This window comes from Pyxicephalus adspersus, chromosome 4 (assembly GCF_032062135.1).
Source record: "Pyxicephalus adspersus chromosome 4, UCB_Pads_2.0, whole genome shotgun sequence".
Classification (NCBI taxonomy): Eukaryota; Metazoa; Chordata; class Amphibia; order Anura; family Pyxicephalidae; genus Pyxicephalus; species Pyxicephalus adspersus.
Window position 1 is genome coordinate 33,276,483 of NC_092861.1, and position 19,601 is coordinate 33,296,083.

The 19,601-nt window shown below is 38.0% G+C and overlaps 1 protein-coding gene across 1 annotated transcript in view; it reads right to left on the reverse strand.

Moving 5' to 3' along the window:
- The window catches only part of NGEF (neuronal guanine nucleotide exchange factor), a 102,098-nt gene extending 84,444 nt beyond the window's left edge, over window positions 1-17,654 (reverse strand). Inside the window, exon 1 of the mRNA XM_072407781.1 lies at window positions 17,518-17,654. The gene's annotated coding sequence lies outside the window, so the exon portion shown is untranslated. The remainder of the gene's footprint in view (window positions 1-17,517) is intronic.
- Window positions 17,655-19,601: the final 1,947 nt, after the last annotated feature.

A 19,601-nucleotide genomic window follows, 5' to 3' on the forward strand; every position in this document is an offset into this window, starting at 1 on the left:
GCACTGGTGGTCTGATCTGTCTCTGAAGGGGACTGCCACTGAGGGGGTCTATCACTATATAAAAAAGTGAATCTGTTTTACTGTACCACTTTAAATCATACCTAATATTCAGCACTATTTAGACACACTCCATTTTTAAACTCTGTATTATCCCTTCCTAATGAAAGTCTAAACTTCAGAAGTATGTGACAGTACTCAAGCATGGGCCCATGTAGTATATCCTAGGAGGAAGCCCCCCATACCCAGAGGTACAACATAATATACAGAGGAAGTCACAGAAAAATGTCCCAAGGAGTTTGGAGAGGTGATTATAATGTTATTAGATGATAGCCGTTACTGTCACTTGGCCCATGACAGTGCTTCTTTAAAATAAATTATCTACCCCCTACCTAGTGGTTCTGCTTTTGCTGCTGTCACTGCTGCCTTTGTATTCCTTTCACTGCAGTATATCCACATTTTGCAGAGATTTGGAGTATAATAATGACTGCTTCTGGGCTCTAGCAACCCGCTGCTCCTGGCATAGCTCCCTTGCTCTCCTTCAAACCAACCACCCTCTCTGTCTCCTCTCCTCGACCCCCAAATAATAAAGCTCCATTTTTATTTAGGAAGACCCTAACCAAGGACCTTCTGCCTTTGCTGAAAACCTTACTCTTTCTATGTTTTAGGATGCCCCATAAGGAAGATTCTGAATAAAAGAATGATTTAGCAATCATTTGAAATAATTGAAAGACAACTGTGATAAATGCTGCAAAGATTGATTGATTATGATGAAACTCATTCATATTTCATCCTGTAAATAAACACTAGCATATTCATACAAGTTTCATCCGCTATTTATGGAACTGCAGATATTTGTTATAACCAAATTTTTTTTGGTTTAATGAAGTTGTTACTACAAATGAGACAGACTGTATAAAATTATTCTTTCCTTAATGGAATCTTGTCTTGCTCTATTAAATATTTGTAAAGATTAGATCATACTTTTAACATGGCAAGCACATCCAATAGTACTCAGCACTGTGAAGACGTCAGATCGGCTGTTTTGTACCACATCTACTTAACTTACATTTTCATTTTACATACTTGAAGGTGAACTCAAACTACAAATATTATTTCACTGTTAAAAGGCTGTTTTGTAGGTAAATCATATTTTAGTTTCTTTTAGCTCTGCCTAATAGAAAAATATCCCGATTACATTTAAATTTACATTTTTAATGTATAGTTGGAGGGGAATAATAAGTGTTCTGTAGTATTACAACCATGAAGCAAATAATTGTTTTATTAACTTTAGGAAAATCTTGCTACTGAACTTTCAAAGACAAAGAAGTGGGAAAGTGCTCCAGACCCCCAGTACCCACCATAACATACATTTTTGCTCAAAATAAATGTTGATGCCAAGGTGATGCCACTGATGATCAGTAAAAGTCAAAGTGCCAGTTTTTCTCTCCATAGTCACAGTTCTCTCCATTGGAAACCACACATGCCAATATTTATAAATAAGATTTTGTATGTCTAATCTAGTAGTGTATGATAAAGCACAGATAGTCATATCTGGTATAAATGGGCCCTGAGAGCAAATAGAGAGCCCTTTAAATAAAAAAAAAACATAGAAAATAAAGCAACCATACTTTAAATTTTTCAATTACTCTTGAATAAAAAGCTAAAATGATTTGTCCCTGAAAATAAATCCACAATGGATTTTATTGGATGACCCCCAAGTGACGCAAACATTTTTTTATTGTTTCTGAAAACAGAGGGCTATTTTTCTATATTCATTCAGGTGCATTTGTTATATCTGCCTTTTACACCAATACATGGTCCTACGTTAGTATATTAGTTTGACAGTAATAGGTTTAATGAAGCAAATAATATGCATTATATTACCTTTATAAGTATCTATCTACCTGTCTAATGTATAAAGCTATCTATGGTGCATGTAATCATCTCTTTATTAAACCCCTACCGACACTTCAGGTTGCCACTCAGTGGCTGACTGGATCCATTCAGATTAGAACAAGCTATTGTTAAACCAAAAAATGACTTTTATTGTAACTCTGCTGGATGCAGAATAAATTAGCAATTTACCATCTGCTTAGATTTGCTTGTTCAGAAGGTCATTTAAAATAGTCAGGAATTTTAGAATGGATTCATTTAGACAGAACCCCTGGGTATCCATAAATTTGTGGACAACATAAGCTAAAGCCTTGGACAGCAGTTCTATGATGCACTCCAATGGTTTGTGCTGAATTATCTTGGAAATTGTAATTGTGTTAAAATTACATTTACAACATTGCTTTTTTCATTGAAAATTGTATAAAGAAGTCTCAACCTGCAATGTACAATAACATAGGTATAGATTCCAAAGATCTAAAGATTCTATCTAAGTCTGAAAAAGCTTTAGTAATGTTTATAATATAATTTTTATGCTCCTAGTTACAGTATGTACAATGTCTGGAAATACTGAAGGTAAAACATATACAATAACTGCCCTAAAGTGGGCCGTGGGCACTTTTGCAAAGTCCAGCCCAGGCCTGGGTGAGAATCCTGTGCTGCTTTTACTAATCAGAGCTCAGAACCGCCAGATTATTTCTGGAGCAAGAATACAGCACACAGAGAGCTGTGAAATGTGTCAGAGCAGCTATATTTGCCTAGTTTTATGTGTAATTTGTCGAGCTAATACCAAGAACAGCACACACTTTGTAAAATGAAACTGCAACAAGGAAAGACTTTGATACGCAGTCTTCCAACTGGCAGCATGACGATGTTTCCCAGTAATCCTGTTACTGCTCAAGATCTGCAACAGAATCTAATAAACTACATGTGTACATTAGATGGCTCATGTGTGTACATTTGATTCAGTACAACCAAAAAAACACTTTCGTGGATAAAAACTCTCTAATACCCAATATGCAATTTTAAAAAGCACTATGGGATTCAAGTTTGGCTGGTAATAATGTATTTTTTATTCTTATTAACAAGCAAGACTTCAATGGCTTGGCTGCATGACATATAAATTTATTTTATCTACAATGTTATCTACATTCCAAGCAAAATATTCTGTAAACTACAAAATACCATTCTCATGTAATGGTCTTTGTAGTCTAAATTGGGAGTCTATGATGACAACTGTGGCTCCTCCATAGATACAGTGGAATGAGTGAATGTAGCCACCCTATATATGATGTGTGTTATTCACACATGAAGTCACCGCATCTAAGGACTAGTAAGTCACAATATAAAGGGTTTCTGTCATTGTACTTGGAGAAATACCCCGTAATTTCCTGTTGTTGGCCCTTATCAGTGATGACTTCAGAAAGGTGTAGTAGTGTGGAAAAGCCCCCTTCGTTATTTTTAGCTGTCCCTGTCCTGCTTGGATAGTTTCCTTTTTACCTTCTGGCCTGGAAATGGATGAGGATAAAAGAGGAGGAAATCTATTCAAAGTAAATCAAGTTTACATCTTTAAGAGCTATCATTTACAGACACGGAGGGACCGGACCACTAGGGGGCGCTACTGCTTGCAGGGAGGTGGTGTGAGCCCTGGGAAGGGCTCTGATGGTGAGGATGTTGCACCGCTGGTTACTGCCAGGTTGGGGTCTCTGGGCACACCAAGGTGGGCAATACACTGTACCAAATCACAAAGCAGAAGGATAGTTGAGGAAAGCCCGGGTCGAGGCAAGCAGCAAGCAAGACAGGTCAGGTCACAAGCCAGGGGTCATAAGCCAGGGATCAAGGAGACAGACACCAGTAAGACAGGGGCCACTGCAGGCACAGGGAACACAGGAGATACTGTAAGCAACAGGAGGCACAGGTAACACAGTCATATCCACAGATAGACAGGAACACTGGAACAGCACAGGGAAGTTGGCTGGGAACCAACAGACTGTACAACAAAGGGGTTAGCGCAGGAACTGGACAGAGGAAACACTGAATTAAGCACCAGATGAACAGGAACTAGCTTATCAGAATTAGAGGCTCGGCACAATGGCGACATGTTGCACAAATACTTGGTAATAATGCTCAACAGGACAAACAAAACTGAACAAAAATGTCTTTACATATACCTAAACTATGGATTGGTGAAAAGGATATTAAAGTGGGTCTTTAGATAACTTGACATGCTTTCCTTACTTTTTACAAGTTAGGTCCTTTTATATCTGAAGTAGAAACCATGTAGTTGGCTGTGTGTTTACCTGTGGTGTGGTTTGCAGCTCCAGCAGCAGTTTACTATGCGCCCAGGGGTGGCAAACCCCACCGCAGGTAAATATATTTGTGCACAGTTCTTCCTCCAGATGAATTTAGAATCACATGACCAAAAGCGACTTGTTGATTTCTAGAAACTGCACTGCGATCCACCACTGCAGTGAACAGCCACATAAACAGAATGGTTTCTAACCTGTTCAGGACTGCAGTTAAATCTGTGGCAGTTTCGTCAACAGCATATCTGAAAAGGTCCTTAGTGAAAAACCTGCAACAAGGTTATTTGTATCAAGTCACATGGTGAGAGTGTGCAGCAATAGGACTCATCTGTATCAGGTATTCATTGACACAACCAAGTATTGCACAGGGATCAGGATTTACATAATTCTAGCTACTGAACCTGTAGAATGCATAAACAATGGCTTTAACCTTCTGGCAGGAATTAAACAGGTAAAAGTAGTACACCTACATTACTTAACATGAAAAATAGACTGTAAGAGGCTCTGCATGGAATCCATGGGATTTATCATGTGAAATTACATATCTCAAGCTTTTATTAGTAAACTGATGTTTTTACCTGGTTCACCAAAGCCATCTTAACTTTCAGTGAACTTTCTGAATTCTGTAATCACCATTTTCTCCAGGTCAATATTGTTCTTATGGTCTGTTTTCATGTCTGTTCGTAGATGTTTGTAGCACCTGAGCATACTTGTATTTCTGGCCATTTATTAATTTTTTAATAAGCATGTTCCCTTTTAAACAATACTAGGCAGCGATTTGGTGTATTCACTTATGTCTCCTTATCGCCAAAGGCTGAGCTGTGTTCAAAGCTGGTCTAGGAATGCATACCAATAAATCTTTTCTGTGCAGATCTTTTAGGCTTGAGATTTAGGGGATTTGACAGGGATTAAATTGTAATGTAATGATATTATGCTTAATGAGAAGATTTCAAAGTAAAATTGTAGTTCAACTGTGGTATCTACCCAAATATACCATCATCCATTGTATTTTATCTTTCATTTTCTTTGTATGATTTCACAAGTAATATACAACACAAATCCTTCTAATGATTTCTTGACTGAAATACATCACAGGTACTTCATATGAGTAATATATTGATATATGTCACTTGTCCCACATAAACACATATGAAGAACCTAAATCAGAATGTTCAATGAACTGGTAACAGGTAGATAGATCCATTTCTTAGTAGAAAGTGCTGTAAAGATGGCAGAAATTTGTCTCTATTCTAGAGCCTTTTGGGATAATTCATTAAACCAATAGATTTTGTGCACATTCTTCTGCATAGGACATGTTCCCTACTGAACCTGAGTTGAGCCTCTGCAGTTCACAACACCTATGCTCCCTGCAGATTGAAGGGCTGTTAGTTGACAAAGTATGGATCAAAACACTGCATAGGGAACACTTCTAGTGTGTTAAGCAGGGGTGCCCAACAGGTGGATCGTGATCTACCGGTAGATCGCAAAGGCAATGCGAGTAGATCGCGGAGCCCTGCTTTTCAAAATAAACTCTACCACGCACAGGAGTTATTAAGTCCAAATTTTTATTGTTGGTAGATTATTTTGACTTGGTCATTTTCAAAGTTGCTTTCAAGCCAAAAAAGTGTGGGCACCCCTGGTGTAGAGTTTGGAAGTCCATATCTGTAGCTTACTGGCAGAGGACAGCATTTGCTTTGAGACTAAAAAGCAGCATTAAAACGTGAGGATGTACATCTGACTTTTTACATTTGAATCACATATGACTGTTATGTTACATTTAGTAGTGTTGGTCGAATATCTCACTATTCGATTCGACAGCTATTCGATCGAATAGTGAGATTTTGTTGGGGTGATCGAATGCCGAATTCGAACACCATTGAAGTCAATAGTGGGAGAATTCGTTTTTTTTGCAGCCCTTTACTAGTTGTATGTGTTCTTGGATATAGTTTCTCTATCCAAGAACACAGGGAGTCCTGTGTTCTTGGATGGAGAAAATCTATCCAGGAACACATACTACAGGACTTCAATAGCGATCCTGATTGCTGTTGCTAGTAGTATGTGTTCTTTGATAGAGTTTTTCTATCCAAGAACACAGGGCACTAGATGTGATAAATGGGGAAACTTGTCCCCATTCAACCTTCAGTGCCCGGGGATCGCCTGCAGTCACAGCTGTGACCGCAAAGCTCCCACGGTCATGTAACTGTGGGAGCTTAACTACACATAAACTCTGCAGTTCCACTACAATCCCCGAGGGCACTACAGGTTAATTAAACGGGGATCGCACACTCTTGCTAATGATTGCAGCCTTGGCTAAAATCATTGATTAGCTCAGTGTGCAATCCCCGGTGCACTATAGGTAATTAACCTCTAGTGTCCCAGGATCGCACACTCTTCTCAATGATTGCAGACTCGGTTGCAATCATTGAGAAGATGCTGGGCAAGTATCTCTTACTCTGTAACACACTTTTCAGCACAGTAATATGATACATTTGTTTCATTTTTCCTGCAGTGGATAAAAGAGAAAAAAAAAGTTAAACACCAACGTTCAATAAATTATTTTACATCATTTTTATTTTTTTTTAACACATTCTTTTACATTTTTTTATCCAAATTTTGGCGTCGAATCTCAAATTTTTTTTCGGGACGGGTCTACCCGAATTCAAAACATGCAAAAAGCGGTAACCCCGAGTCACACTCAGGGTAACTTTGGGGGTCCCCCTTACCTCAGCTCTGCGCTCATGCGGCGATCAGACAATCCCACTGTGATGCTGGGGCGCCTCTCCATCGGGGGGGCGTGGCCAGGCAGAAAATTTAAAAGCAGATTACAGAGTAATCTGCTTTTAAATGCCGCCCGGGTCCCCGCCACCCTGCTGCTCGCATCTGCAGTTAGATGCGATGCACCATGCAGGATTTCTACATATATGCTGCTCTGTGTTTGCTAACATATTACTTGCAACCTTCACACTATAAAAGAACATCCTAAAATACATTTTTTATTTTGTTTTATGCAGGTACACTGGACAACAACAAGGTGCTCCACACCTGAGGTTTGCAAGAAGCAGAAAGTGGGAACCAGTGACCAAGGATGACATTTGGCTGTTTTTGGGTGATCCTGCAGGGAGTTGTGGGCAAACCCATGCAGAAGTGGTACTGGTCCAAGAATAAAATGATTGCCACTTCATTCTTTGGCACAGTCATGCCAGAATACCTCTTTTCCCTCATCATGAAGTACCTGCACTTCGGAAACAAGAATTTGATGAGACTACCCATCCTGCACCAAAACTCAAGAAAATTTTGGAAGTGTCTCAGATGATTCTACAAAATTTCCAGCAAACCTATGTGCCAGAAAGAGATGTCAGCATTGACGAAACTCTAATAGCTTACAAGGGGAGGCTCAGCTGGGTGCAGTACATTGCGTCAAAGGGGGCACGATTTGGCGTGAAAACGTATATGCTGTGCGAATCCTCATCTGGCTACATCTGGAATACGGTGCCATACACTGGAAAAGGGACACAGTTCAACCCCAGATACAGCCATTATGGATTGGCAACATCTTCAGTGCTATCCCTCATTGAGCCATTGCTAGGTCAGGGCTATTGTGTCATAACTGAAAATTTCTTTACCTCTCCTGAGCTTTATGAGTTCCTTCTGCAACACAGAACAGATGCCTATGGAACCGTTAGGGCTAACCTGCCAGCACTGTTTGGAAAAGGGAAGCTGAAGACTGGAGAAGTTGTTGCCTGGCAGAAAGGTAAGATGATGGCCCTTAGATGGCATGATAAGAAAGATGTGTGTCTGATGAGTACTGTCCATGATGCCTCCACCGTTCTGGTACACACAAAACGTGGAAAAGAAGTGATGAAGCCACAGGTGGTAATTGACTAAAACAACACCATGGGAGGTGTCGACAGAGCTGACCAAGCCATGACATTCTACCCAGTGATGAGGAAACAGCAAAGGAAGTACTACAAGAAGATTTTCAGGCATCTAGTTGAGCAATGCTTATGGAATGCCTACATTCTGTACAAAAAAAATAGTCAGAGGCCTGTGAATCATTCAGACTTCATTTTGCAAGTTTCCGAATCCATAGTCAAGAACCACCAAACACCATCAGTGGCTATGAATAGACCTGGACGTTGTGTTCCACCATTGTCAACCCAGAACGCCTGACTGGTCGTCACTTCACTGAATACATCCCACCAACCCAGAAAAAGGCAGCACCTACAAGGATGTGCGTGGTTTGCTGCTCAAAGACCGATGACAGAGGAAGGAAGAAATGCAAAGAAACCAGGTTTCACTGTCCTGACTGTGATGTTGGACTTTATGCAGCACCCTTCTTCAAAATATACCACACCCGGGATGTCTACTAAAAATCTAAATATTTTTTTTTTCTAAAATCTGCATTTAACTTATATTATTATTCATCAATAATATTGCACCCTTGTTTGGAAAATTTCAGTGAGTGATTTAATTTCAGTTATAATTTATAATTATGTATTATATTATAATTTATGATTATAATATAATAAATAAATATAATTATTATACCCGGGAGTTAATCCTAAGAATTACAGGCCTACAATATAAACCAAAAAAATAGGATCACTTTTTGCATCAAAAAACTGACAGAATTAGAATGCTAGGTGGGTTAAAAAGGCTTTGAAAAGTTATATCAGAACACAATAGAAAATCTTTTTTAAGCGAGTGTAAGGACCTCCCTGCCATTGTAAGGGTATCTAAAGTGAGTTCTAATCCTTCCCTTCTTTGGATAGAATAGAGAAGGATTATAGCCTTTGTTGAGTTACTTTGCTTCTATTGGTGGCTCTGTTAGCAAGAAATCCTCTCACTTTTGTTGGTGACAGCATTTTTTTACTCCATTTGAAATACAGACTTTTTGGGGGTTTTAGTTTACAGTACAGTACAGCTGGAACCCCTTGTGAGCTTTTTATTTCTGTCTATGTTCCAATGGCAGATTTTCTCTTATATCCTGTTTAGTTAAATAATTGCCACCATGACAGAAATGGAGCACAAATCTCTGTAACAGAGCCCCATAAAACAGTAAAAGGCTAAAAAAAAAGTTATCTTTCCCCACTCTATACAAAATGAAAAAAATAGCTGAACATACACTTTAAAGAATATCTAAAGCAAAATATGGTATTTGAGTATATGAGTATAGGGTTATTCATATTGTGTGTCAATAAGGAGATTTTCCCTCACGCAATGTGCTCTAAACATGAAATGAGATGTATGAAATAAAAAGAAATTCCTCTAAATTGAGGGAAATCATTTTTTCAACAGCTATCAGTGAAACAAGCGTCCCTGTTGTAACAACAGAAATTTGTATTTTTCCCTAAAATTTCCATTTTCCTACTTTTACTGTCCTTACACTTTAGTATTGTTGGGTATGAACTAGGTATTCCCCTATAGTCCAATCGCAACCTTTTTTTTTACCCCTGTCTGCTTTGTAAACACTTTTCTGGACGTTGTCATACAAATAGAGAGACTGAAGGTAACCTCTGAGCTGGTGACATTACTGAAACTAAAAATCACATGACTTCCCATAAACTATAACAGAAACATTATACAGCTCTCCTATAAAATAAAGTTCATTTATGTAACTTTTCACCCATTGCCTGTAACATAATATAACACAACCTGTCTGCCACTCAGGGCAATCACTCCCTAAGGCTCTGGCTAGACTAGCAATGTTCTTTTAGGGTGTGATGTGGAATGTGGTTATAACACTACTTATTGTGTGACTCATATTTATAAATCAGAGTAAAAGAAATACCTGTAAATAATTACAGTAAATTTATTTTTGGTTGGTCTTTCTCTGAGATCAGATAATGGGGGGATCTGTGCATCCACAATTTTAACAAACACGCATAGTCAATCCAAGATCCATGTTCACCTCAAAGAGACTTTAGTAGCCAACATATAATAAAAAAAAACAAAAAAAATTTTTCATCGGACGTCTTGGTAAATATTGAGTACTCCAGTTATAATCGAATTAGAATTCTTGACACTTTTTTTTTATCTGAAAAAGTGATTTTTTTTTTTGCAGAACTTTATCTATTTCCTAACTTGAATAATAAAGTAATAAAAACAGACCATTAACAAGTGTATCTGTTTACCTAGCCACAATTTTACAACCTTTGTGACTAAGGAAAAATATGTGAATGTTGCAAATCCAGTAAAGTGAGGTAAGGCATCCTGTTGTATTGTATAATACAAATAAAATTTTCAGGAACACATACTACAAATAGATATTTTTTTTTACACGTACACACTATATTACATTGCAATATCTATGTGACTACACATTACACATAATATATTAATGATGATTGGGGTGTCTGCTAAGCATATGGCACAGTAGGTAAAATCTGTGTTTAAATTTGTGTTACAAATGTTATCAATCCTGACCAAGTTCTAAATTGCCCCTGGTATGTCCCCACAAACTGTTTACCCAGCATTTTAATGCCCATGTTTAAAATTCCCATTCATTTCAGTGGCCCAGTTCATACAAGAGTATTTTTGTGCCTTTTTTATTAAATAAAAAATGCTTGAAAACATCTATAACACTTGAACCACTATCACTGAAATGAATCAGGAATTTGTCTTTGTGACCATTTATGTGCCTTTGCATGGCTTTAAGGGCATTTGTGGGGCATTTTAAGGTATTAACAAGCTATTTTTTTTGTATTTTAGGGGGCATTTATGGGCATTTTCCCTTATTCTGTCTCTACTCTGTCAGCTTGCTTTCAAACCTTCTTGATACATAATTACAAATTCATACATAAGTTATATGGGCTTTTATAAGTACTTAAATACTGTCCATTTCTTGGAACAAAAGCTGTCAGTCCATTTTTTCTTCTCAAATTTCTCTTCTTTGCACTGATATGTGTAAAATTATATATAAAAAAAATAGTTTGAAGTGTTATTACACTGTATATGTCTGGTATGCATAATAACTACATTAACAAGTAATATTTGGTTGTATTAAATCTAACACACAAATATTCCCATGACTGACTTGCGTAGGTAATTCTTAATGAAAGTAAATATGCAGCAGTCAACATGATCTTGAGAAAGACTATTTTCTGACTATATACAGCTTCCTGACCTTGTGCAAACACATAGGAGCTGATTCATTAAAGCGGATGGAAAGAAAACAAACATAATATTGAAGCTGCTTCTTCATACAAATCATTCATTTCTACTACAAGGCCAACTATTCTAAAGGATAGTCATGTGACAGGCTTATTCAGCGCAAACAGCAACAAAAACCTCATTTACAAATAACCACTTGTAGACATTTTTTTTTTTTTGTTCATTACAACAAAGGTGAGCTGCTGCTGTATGAAGAACTGTTTGAATTTTACTTACTCTGATCTGCATAGCGTAACCCACAATACAACAATACAATAGCATAATATAGGATCAGTAAAACAGCAATTTTTTGCTTTACTTATGTTACGATAATGCTACCTGTAAGGCATAGAGTAAATGTGGCCTAACCTATTTATTGTTAGAAGGGTAAATGAGTGACTTGGTGAGTGTCGATTGCTTCGTGAAATTTTGTAGCTTATTCTGGTGTTGCTGCTCTGTAAACTCCTAAGGAATCTATCATCAATATAATATATAAAATAATAATGTAAAGAAAAAATTGCTAAAATGTGTCACTAGCATAAGTCTACAGGAAAACATTACCTAGTAAATAGTAAGAAAATGTTATGATGTAATTAAATAAGTTTGTCTGTATCTTTAAATTGAATCTGCAGTAAGCTTTTATTTCAGTATCATATCATCAAGCACAGTAATATATCACAGTGTTCCAGTGATCCTCAGATAACAGTTGTGAAATAAAATTTAATTGTCAAAATTTTGATTTATAAAATGTGTTTTGCATGCTAAAATACAATGGCATCATTCTTCTTTTCCTGATTGGTTGGCATTAGTATTGTGTTTTGACTAGTCAATAGAAATGAAAAATAATTCCAGGTAATGGGAAATGGAATGCTGAAGGAAGGGAAGATGAAACTTCAATAATCCAATACATGTAATTAATCCAATAGCCTGATTTATTAAAGCTCTCCAAGGCTGGAGAAGATACACTTTCACCAGTTAAGCTGGGCTACCCAGCAAACCTGGAATGGATCTGGTCCAGGATTCAAAACATTTACTAACAAATAGCAAATTACTTTGAAGAAATCCATTCCAGGTTTGCTGGATCACAAAGCTTCACTGATGAAATTGTATCTTCCCCAGCCATGGAGAGCTTTAATAAATCAGGGCCATACAGTCCAGCAGAGGCAAGCCCAGAATACAGAGCTAGAGGTCACACAAAGTTTTGAATACCAAACAGGGTATCCAAGGGCAAAGACAAAGGAGAGTTGGGGTCAAAGGAAACATTTTCTACAGTCAGCATACAATCACAAGAAATAGGAGTCAGGAAAGCAGGCAAAACCAGCCACAGCAAATCCAACAAACAGTCTCACCAGCATCAGGTCAGCCAGGCTAAACGCTACAATAGACAATTAGTGAGCAGAAAAGCTATAAAGACCTAGCAGTCAATGACAACGCAGGATTAAAGCCAGGAACTAATCTGCCCATTGGCCGCAGCACTTACTTCTATAAAATCCCCTTCAGCCTGAGTGCAGCCTCAAAGTTGCAGAGCAGAGAACAGACAGCTATCTGCTTTCATCTCCTTTTCTGCTACAAGTGACGCCATTAGAGGGAATAAATAGGGCGCACTGGACTGCAGTGGTGTACGGTGCAGGATTGACAGCCAAATAATTTTCACAGCTGCTATGTAGAGTTTGGTAGTGAGCAGTGAGAGCAATAAGGAGCTAACAACAATATATAGGTCAATTTAGGGCAATCGAGTGCCACACCTTCCTGACAAAACTAATTTTTTGAAGTGCCATGTTAAAACCTAGAGATATTGTGCTTCAAATATATTTGAAGCTATTAAGCTATTAAAGTTTGTGGGAAAAAAACATATACTTTGGCCTCTGATGGCATCATAAAATTTGAATTGGTAGTAAAACAAAATTCATACCTGGCATTGAGCAATAACAACTCAAAAACCCAAAGAATACATGCCTAAAAAAAAAAACTAAAAAAAAATACAGCTAAAAGGATTTGTTCAGACTGGCGGGCTGACAGCACCCAATACTAATCCTACATTGATTGAGGGTAGAAGGTGTTTGTCACATGTCCTCAACTGCTCCTATGACTCCTTCATAGGGCCAGGAACTGCTTGTGAATGATGTAAGCTAAAAAGTGCTGTTATCTTGGTAAACATAATGGCCCCTTTCCTGCCACTTCAACAGATCTCTCTTTTTAAATTCTCACGTAGTGTCCTGTACCATATACAAATTCTGCCAATCTGGTCAAGCCGTCTTGTACTCTGCTGTGGTTTTGTTTTTAGATTTGTTCTCTGAGTTCTCCAGGCCTTCTGGAACACATTAATCGGGCATGACTGTTGGGTGTCCAGTTAATATTTTGCCATATAGTAATGATATGCATTTTTCTACTTATCCAGCTCTTGCAGCAGTGCTTGTTGATGACAGCAATCACCACAAGTCATTTGTTGCTGCAGACGTATATGGCAGGTGACAATAGATATTACCTTATCTGATTCTGCCCCTTCCTTATAAAGAGGATATCTAAAATAATAACATAGTACGGAACAAAAAAAGAAAATATGGTCCCTACTTTACCAATAATCCAGATTACAACAGACTGATAAAATTCTCTGGACAGCAATTGCTATCTATTTTAGGTCACTGATTACTGTTTTATAGGAAATGACTGGATATAGTAATGCTTGTTTAAGAGCGAGACCTTTGGTGCCTTGCACAAACAGCGCAAACAAGCAGATCTCATTCCATTACTGACGTAACCACATGTACAATGCACATGGCTCTGCCATGTAAACTGACACCACAATACAAGACTTGTTAATGAATAGTTCTTACTATTCTTTCACACTTCCTTATTAAATGTGGGTTGTTAGCACAAAACCTGATAAAAATGACATCTAAAATATTAACAAACAATGCTGCCATAGGTCACATTATACTAATATGTTCATGTGAAAATGTCAACTAAACAGATCTTGTGAAATATTAAGTGACTCAGCAACTTCTGTTTAAAGGATCATTAAAGTAAAGAACTCAAGTTAGGACATTACAGGGAGCATTGACTATGTATATTTTATGACCTCCTCCAAATTGTTGCCCTTGGAGGTAATTATTTTACATTTTTAGTAGTAAATTAATCTAGATACTGGCAAGTTTGACCACAATGCATTACAATACAAAACCATATTCTGACTTTCATAGAACTCTATCTTATTTATAGCATTCAAATTGAAATGCTTTCACCAGAAACATGCAGCATTATGGGTATGTTTCTTGAATCCATTTACCAATAAATTATTGCATAAAAAATTAGTTGGATTCAAGGGATGATAAATGAATTCTGCCACATAGTAAAATAGTAGAAACCAAAAGCAATAGGTAGATTATCTATAAGATTGCAGAGAGAATTATTGCTCCCTCTGCAGCTGAAAACTCTTAGCTAAGTACACACTTCCAATTATTATCGTTGGAAAACGAACGACGAACGATCCTGCACGATATCTACGAACGATCGTATAGCACCGATCCTGCACATACAGATAACGACACAATCGTTCGTAGATATTGTACACACAATAGATACGATCGTTTGAGCGATAGAGGAACTATGTGCACGACAGGAAAGTGAACGAACGTTCGTTCATTACGCATGCTCAGATCATGGACGATCAACGAACGATCGTACACACGAACGATGGTCAACGATCGTCGTCCAATCCGATCCGCCGGTCAGGTCGTTCGTTTCCAACGACTTTCCTCGTTCGTCGGCGTCGTTGGTTACTTTTTTTACGAACGATTTTTGCCCAATCGATCGTTCGTCGTTCATTTTGAACGATAAAAATTGGAAGTGTGTACGCACCTATAGAGTACCAACATCAATCTTGGTTAGGCTACATCTAGGTATGCACGATACAGACTTAATGCTTATCCTATCACATATCGGTGCACAACTTTTATAGTTCTCCAGGGATGACCCACACATAAATAATAGGCAGACTTAGTTGTACAAGCTGTGACTTTTTTTAAAAGGATGCCCATGTACAAATAACTTGATTTTTCAACATTCCTTCACATAATATATGCAGTATACTCAAATATAAACCAACCTGCATATAATTCTAGGTACTTTTTTTTACCTGAATACAGGACCACATTGACTTGAGTATAAACCTTAGGCGCAAAATGTGTCCATCACTGCAAGTGTCCATATTATGCAAGTGCAGAAGACAAGTGTGCTGAAAAGTAATTTCTTTGATGGTTCTCTTGTTGGCAAATACACTTTTATACACATTTACTGATTTTTCTGGCAATTTGACTGCAAAATGGCCCAAATGGATTAGTGCATCCTGACTTCTACAGTTACTATTAAAACAAACAATACAATTATTTACACTGGTAATCAAATAATTGATTTTTTTTTTTTTTTTTTGAATGCTCATTGGATTTGCTTGGAATTTGCTGTGTCTATGGCCACAATTGAAGTGTTTCTAAACTGTCATCTCATGGAGGTTACAGAGTTTATGCCCAAACAAAAAAAAAATCTTGGTCTAATAATAACAGAGAAGTAGTGGTGTTCTCTGGTCGGGGTTGTAATAACTGACTCATGCAACTTTACATATTATAAATAGACTCAGACATAAACAGGTAAAAGGTGGTCCTAAACCTTTCTGCTGTACAAAATAATAAATACGCCTGGATAAAGATTACAAATGTATATGTCCCATAAAGGGGCCCATCCAAATCCCTTACCACAAACCAAACATTAAATCACAGCAGTGCCCAATCACATTAAAAATTATCACAAAAGTTTACTATCACATAATCTATAATCATAGTTCTATTTCTCCATAGAAGCATATTTTAATCAGATTTATGTGAATGAAAACAAGGTATACAAGCAAAATGGTGGACAAAACATATGTGCTTGCTCACTGCATTTCAGCTTTTTCCTTCATTGTAAATTCTGCTTATTGCAGGGTCAGTCAGATGTGATCAGGTGACACACAAAGTAGAAATAACAAAAGATGCCAGACTACATTTCTTCACAACAATGGAAACCACATGCCTACATGAGGAGGGGCAAGATTTTTATTCATAAGCAGGTGGTGAGCAGTTGTAGCACTTCAGTCTGATAACAGGAGAGGGCTGTGTACAGCTACAACCAAGCACAGTAATGGGTTTTTTGAATTTCAAGGGTAAAATTTACACCAATCAACAGGATTACTTTACAAATTTGCTTTGTTCGGGTTTTGAGATTAGTTGTGCTTTAGTCACCACAACAGTTTACCATCCTATTAATGCTCACAGCTGTGTCATTCATAATATGTGTCACCATAGTTATTATTGGTCTTTATGGGTTAGCAATTTGGTTGCGTCAATGATTTGGGCAAAACTAATTTTGTTGTAAAGTTACAGATTGTAGATTTCACTGATGCTAAAACAGCTCAAAGAGAGCCATTTTGTTACAAGAACCGGTCCAAGAAAGCTTAAAACACCTTACATGTCCCTCAGAAGGCATTTACAGTTCATACCATCCCTGTAATCCCATCTGACTCCAGTGCCACCACATTGGCAAAATTTCGCCCTCATCTCTCAATTCTTATAGAAATTAAAGCTCTCAGTTGCACTCATCCCTCCACAGCAGTGATCAGTTATGTAAAGCTATAATATGGATATCCAGATGTATCACACTTTTTATGCAGTTGCTTTGTTAACCAGAGCACAGTTACCTAGCAGAACACTCATCCTAGCATTACATCATGACATCCAGGTTAGAACACTAACTTAATTGATGTGCCCACTGCCCAAGTATTGTTCTTCAGCCACCGATCATACAACATGGGGATGAGTACGACAACATATCAGTAAATCAATATAACATATAAATATGATGTATAGATAATACCTAGTAACATAATATATAGATATAGTAAAAACTGCCATTAATTATAGTTTTCTCCATATAATCCTTTAGAAAATTAAAGCAATTTTCTCCTGCCATTGTATAACCACAGGTCTTATGATCTCTCGCCAGTTTGTGATGGAATGTTCCCTGTGATCTCCACCTGCTAATCCTGATTTTAGTTCTAGTGAACAGCTCCCTATGAAGATCCTAACTCAGAGAAAGTCTGCACTGGTGTCATCATATCACAATGCACCCCCAACAGTACCTTGATCAGTAGATTCAGGTCAGCAGAAGCCACTATTATTTCTTCCCTGTGTTGTCACGCAGAGACCTCCTTCTGACTATGTGTGTGACTGTGTGTTTCCCTTCATAAACTGCCGTCACTGTATGGTACCAAAGGTCTCCAGGTATTTGTGTTCAGTTGCTTTGTACCGGGGAATGTCAGCTTAAAGTGACAGTGCACCTGTAGAGAGTACAACCACTCCCTATAATATTATAAAGGTAATACCACATTCTTCTGTGCTGTTTGCACTACCACACCTCATGCATGTACTAAGGAATGTCAGAACAAACAAACAATGTTAATCATGCTTATATGCATAGACAAACACAGTCACCAAAATAAAAGTGCATCAAACCGTATAGCAAGCACTTTTAAACTTGTTTATCTATAGCTTAAAGCTTATTCAAAAGAAGCCCATAGCATGTACAGACTGCAGAAACTATTAGTAACCAATCAGCCTGATGCTCTAACTTTGAGATTCTCAAGCTTTTTTCCTGAAAACCCCTGAAATTATGTTAAGGTCCCTGCTAAAACCAATTTACTGGGGGTCAGTGGAAAAAAAAGCTTTTTACATTTGTGGTCAGTGGAAAGAATGCCCCCCTAAGCTACATACACATGTGCAATAATTGTCGTTGGAAAAGATCTTTCACGATCCTTTCCAATGACTAAGGACTGCACGATGCATGAACGAGCACTGTACATACAGCACCATTCTGCTCTATGGAGAGGGGAGGGGGAGAACGATGGAGCAGCACCCTGCTGCGCGCTCTCCCCCTTCACTTGCATTACGATCATTCCTCGTCCATCGCCCGTGGATCCGGCAGGACGGTCGTTCAGACGGTGGACGACGGGCGCTGTAAATACACAGTGTGTACGTAGCCTTAAGCTGCGTACACAAGTGCAATTTTTGTCATTGGAAAGGATCTTTCACGATCCTTTCCAACGACAAATGACTTCACGATGCATGAACGGTGCTGTACATACAGCACCGTTCTGCTCTATGGAGAGGGGAGGGGGAGAGCGACAGAGCGGCACCCTGCTGCGCGCTCTCCCCCTTCCCTTGCATTAGGATCGGTCTTCGTTCATCGTCCGTGGATCCGCCAGGATGGTCATTCGGACGATGGACGACGCCGACTGTACACACGCCAGAAAAATCTGACGTGTGTACGCAGCTTTACAGTTGTGTCTAGAATGCCTTCCCTATAAAAAAACCTAAAAGATTTTCAGTTTCATGCAGCTGGCCTTTCCACATGGCTTTGACCCCAGAACTATGCAGATCAATCAGCCAAGGTTTAAGGAACACCTTGTAACCTCTGGAGGTACATTGGTGATAATAGCTGTGCTATCTCATCTAGGATCAAAAGTAGAGTGAAAACTGATTGGCTGTTCTCCAGTTTTGCATGTTAAATAAATTGTTTGTTGAATTTTTAAGAACAATAAAAAAAATACTGTAGCTGACATCATTTTAAAGTGAACCTTTTCTTAGGTCAATGAGGACATGAAATCATCTGTGTTCAGTGGAACAGGTACCTAATATTCTATATTTCCTAAAGGAAAGTCTTTGTAGAACCAGAAACTGGACATGCAATGAGTAGGTTAAATTTCCAACCTAATTGTCCTCCTCCTGCACTTTTACCAGACACTGCTACTTCTCATAGAAAAAGCAGTTGAGAAAAACTGAACACAAGGCACGACTGTGTTCTGTATTGTGCTTTGCAGATGGAGAACCCGAGATCCTCCAGTGTACCTGCACAGCAATTAGGAACTCTATTGAGAATTCCACAAAAACACAGGTTGGCAGAAATGCATTCACTATTTGTAATTTGCAATTTAAAAATAAAAAAAATATGGACCACAAGGTCCGATCTGTATTTGAACTCTTGTTTTGGATATTGTTACGATGTTCCCTCTTCAACTTCCGCCGGTGGACTGTTTCCTGAATTGTACCATTTTGCTTATATGTTGTTATGTCCTAGTGAATTGTTTCTGTTTATGTTTTTCTTGTACCTGTATTTTTATATAAACTAATAAACATATATTTGTCAAAAATAAAAAGTAAACTTTAG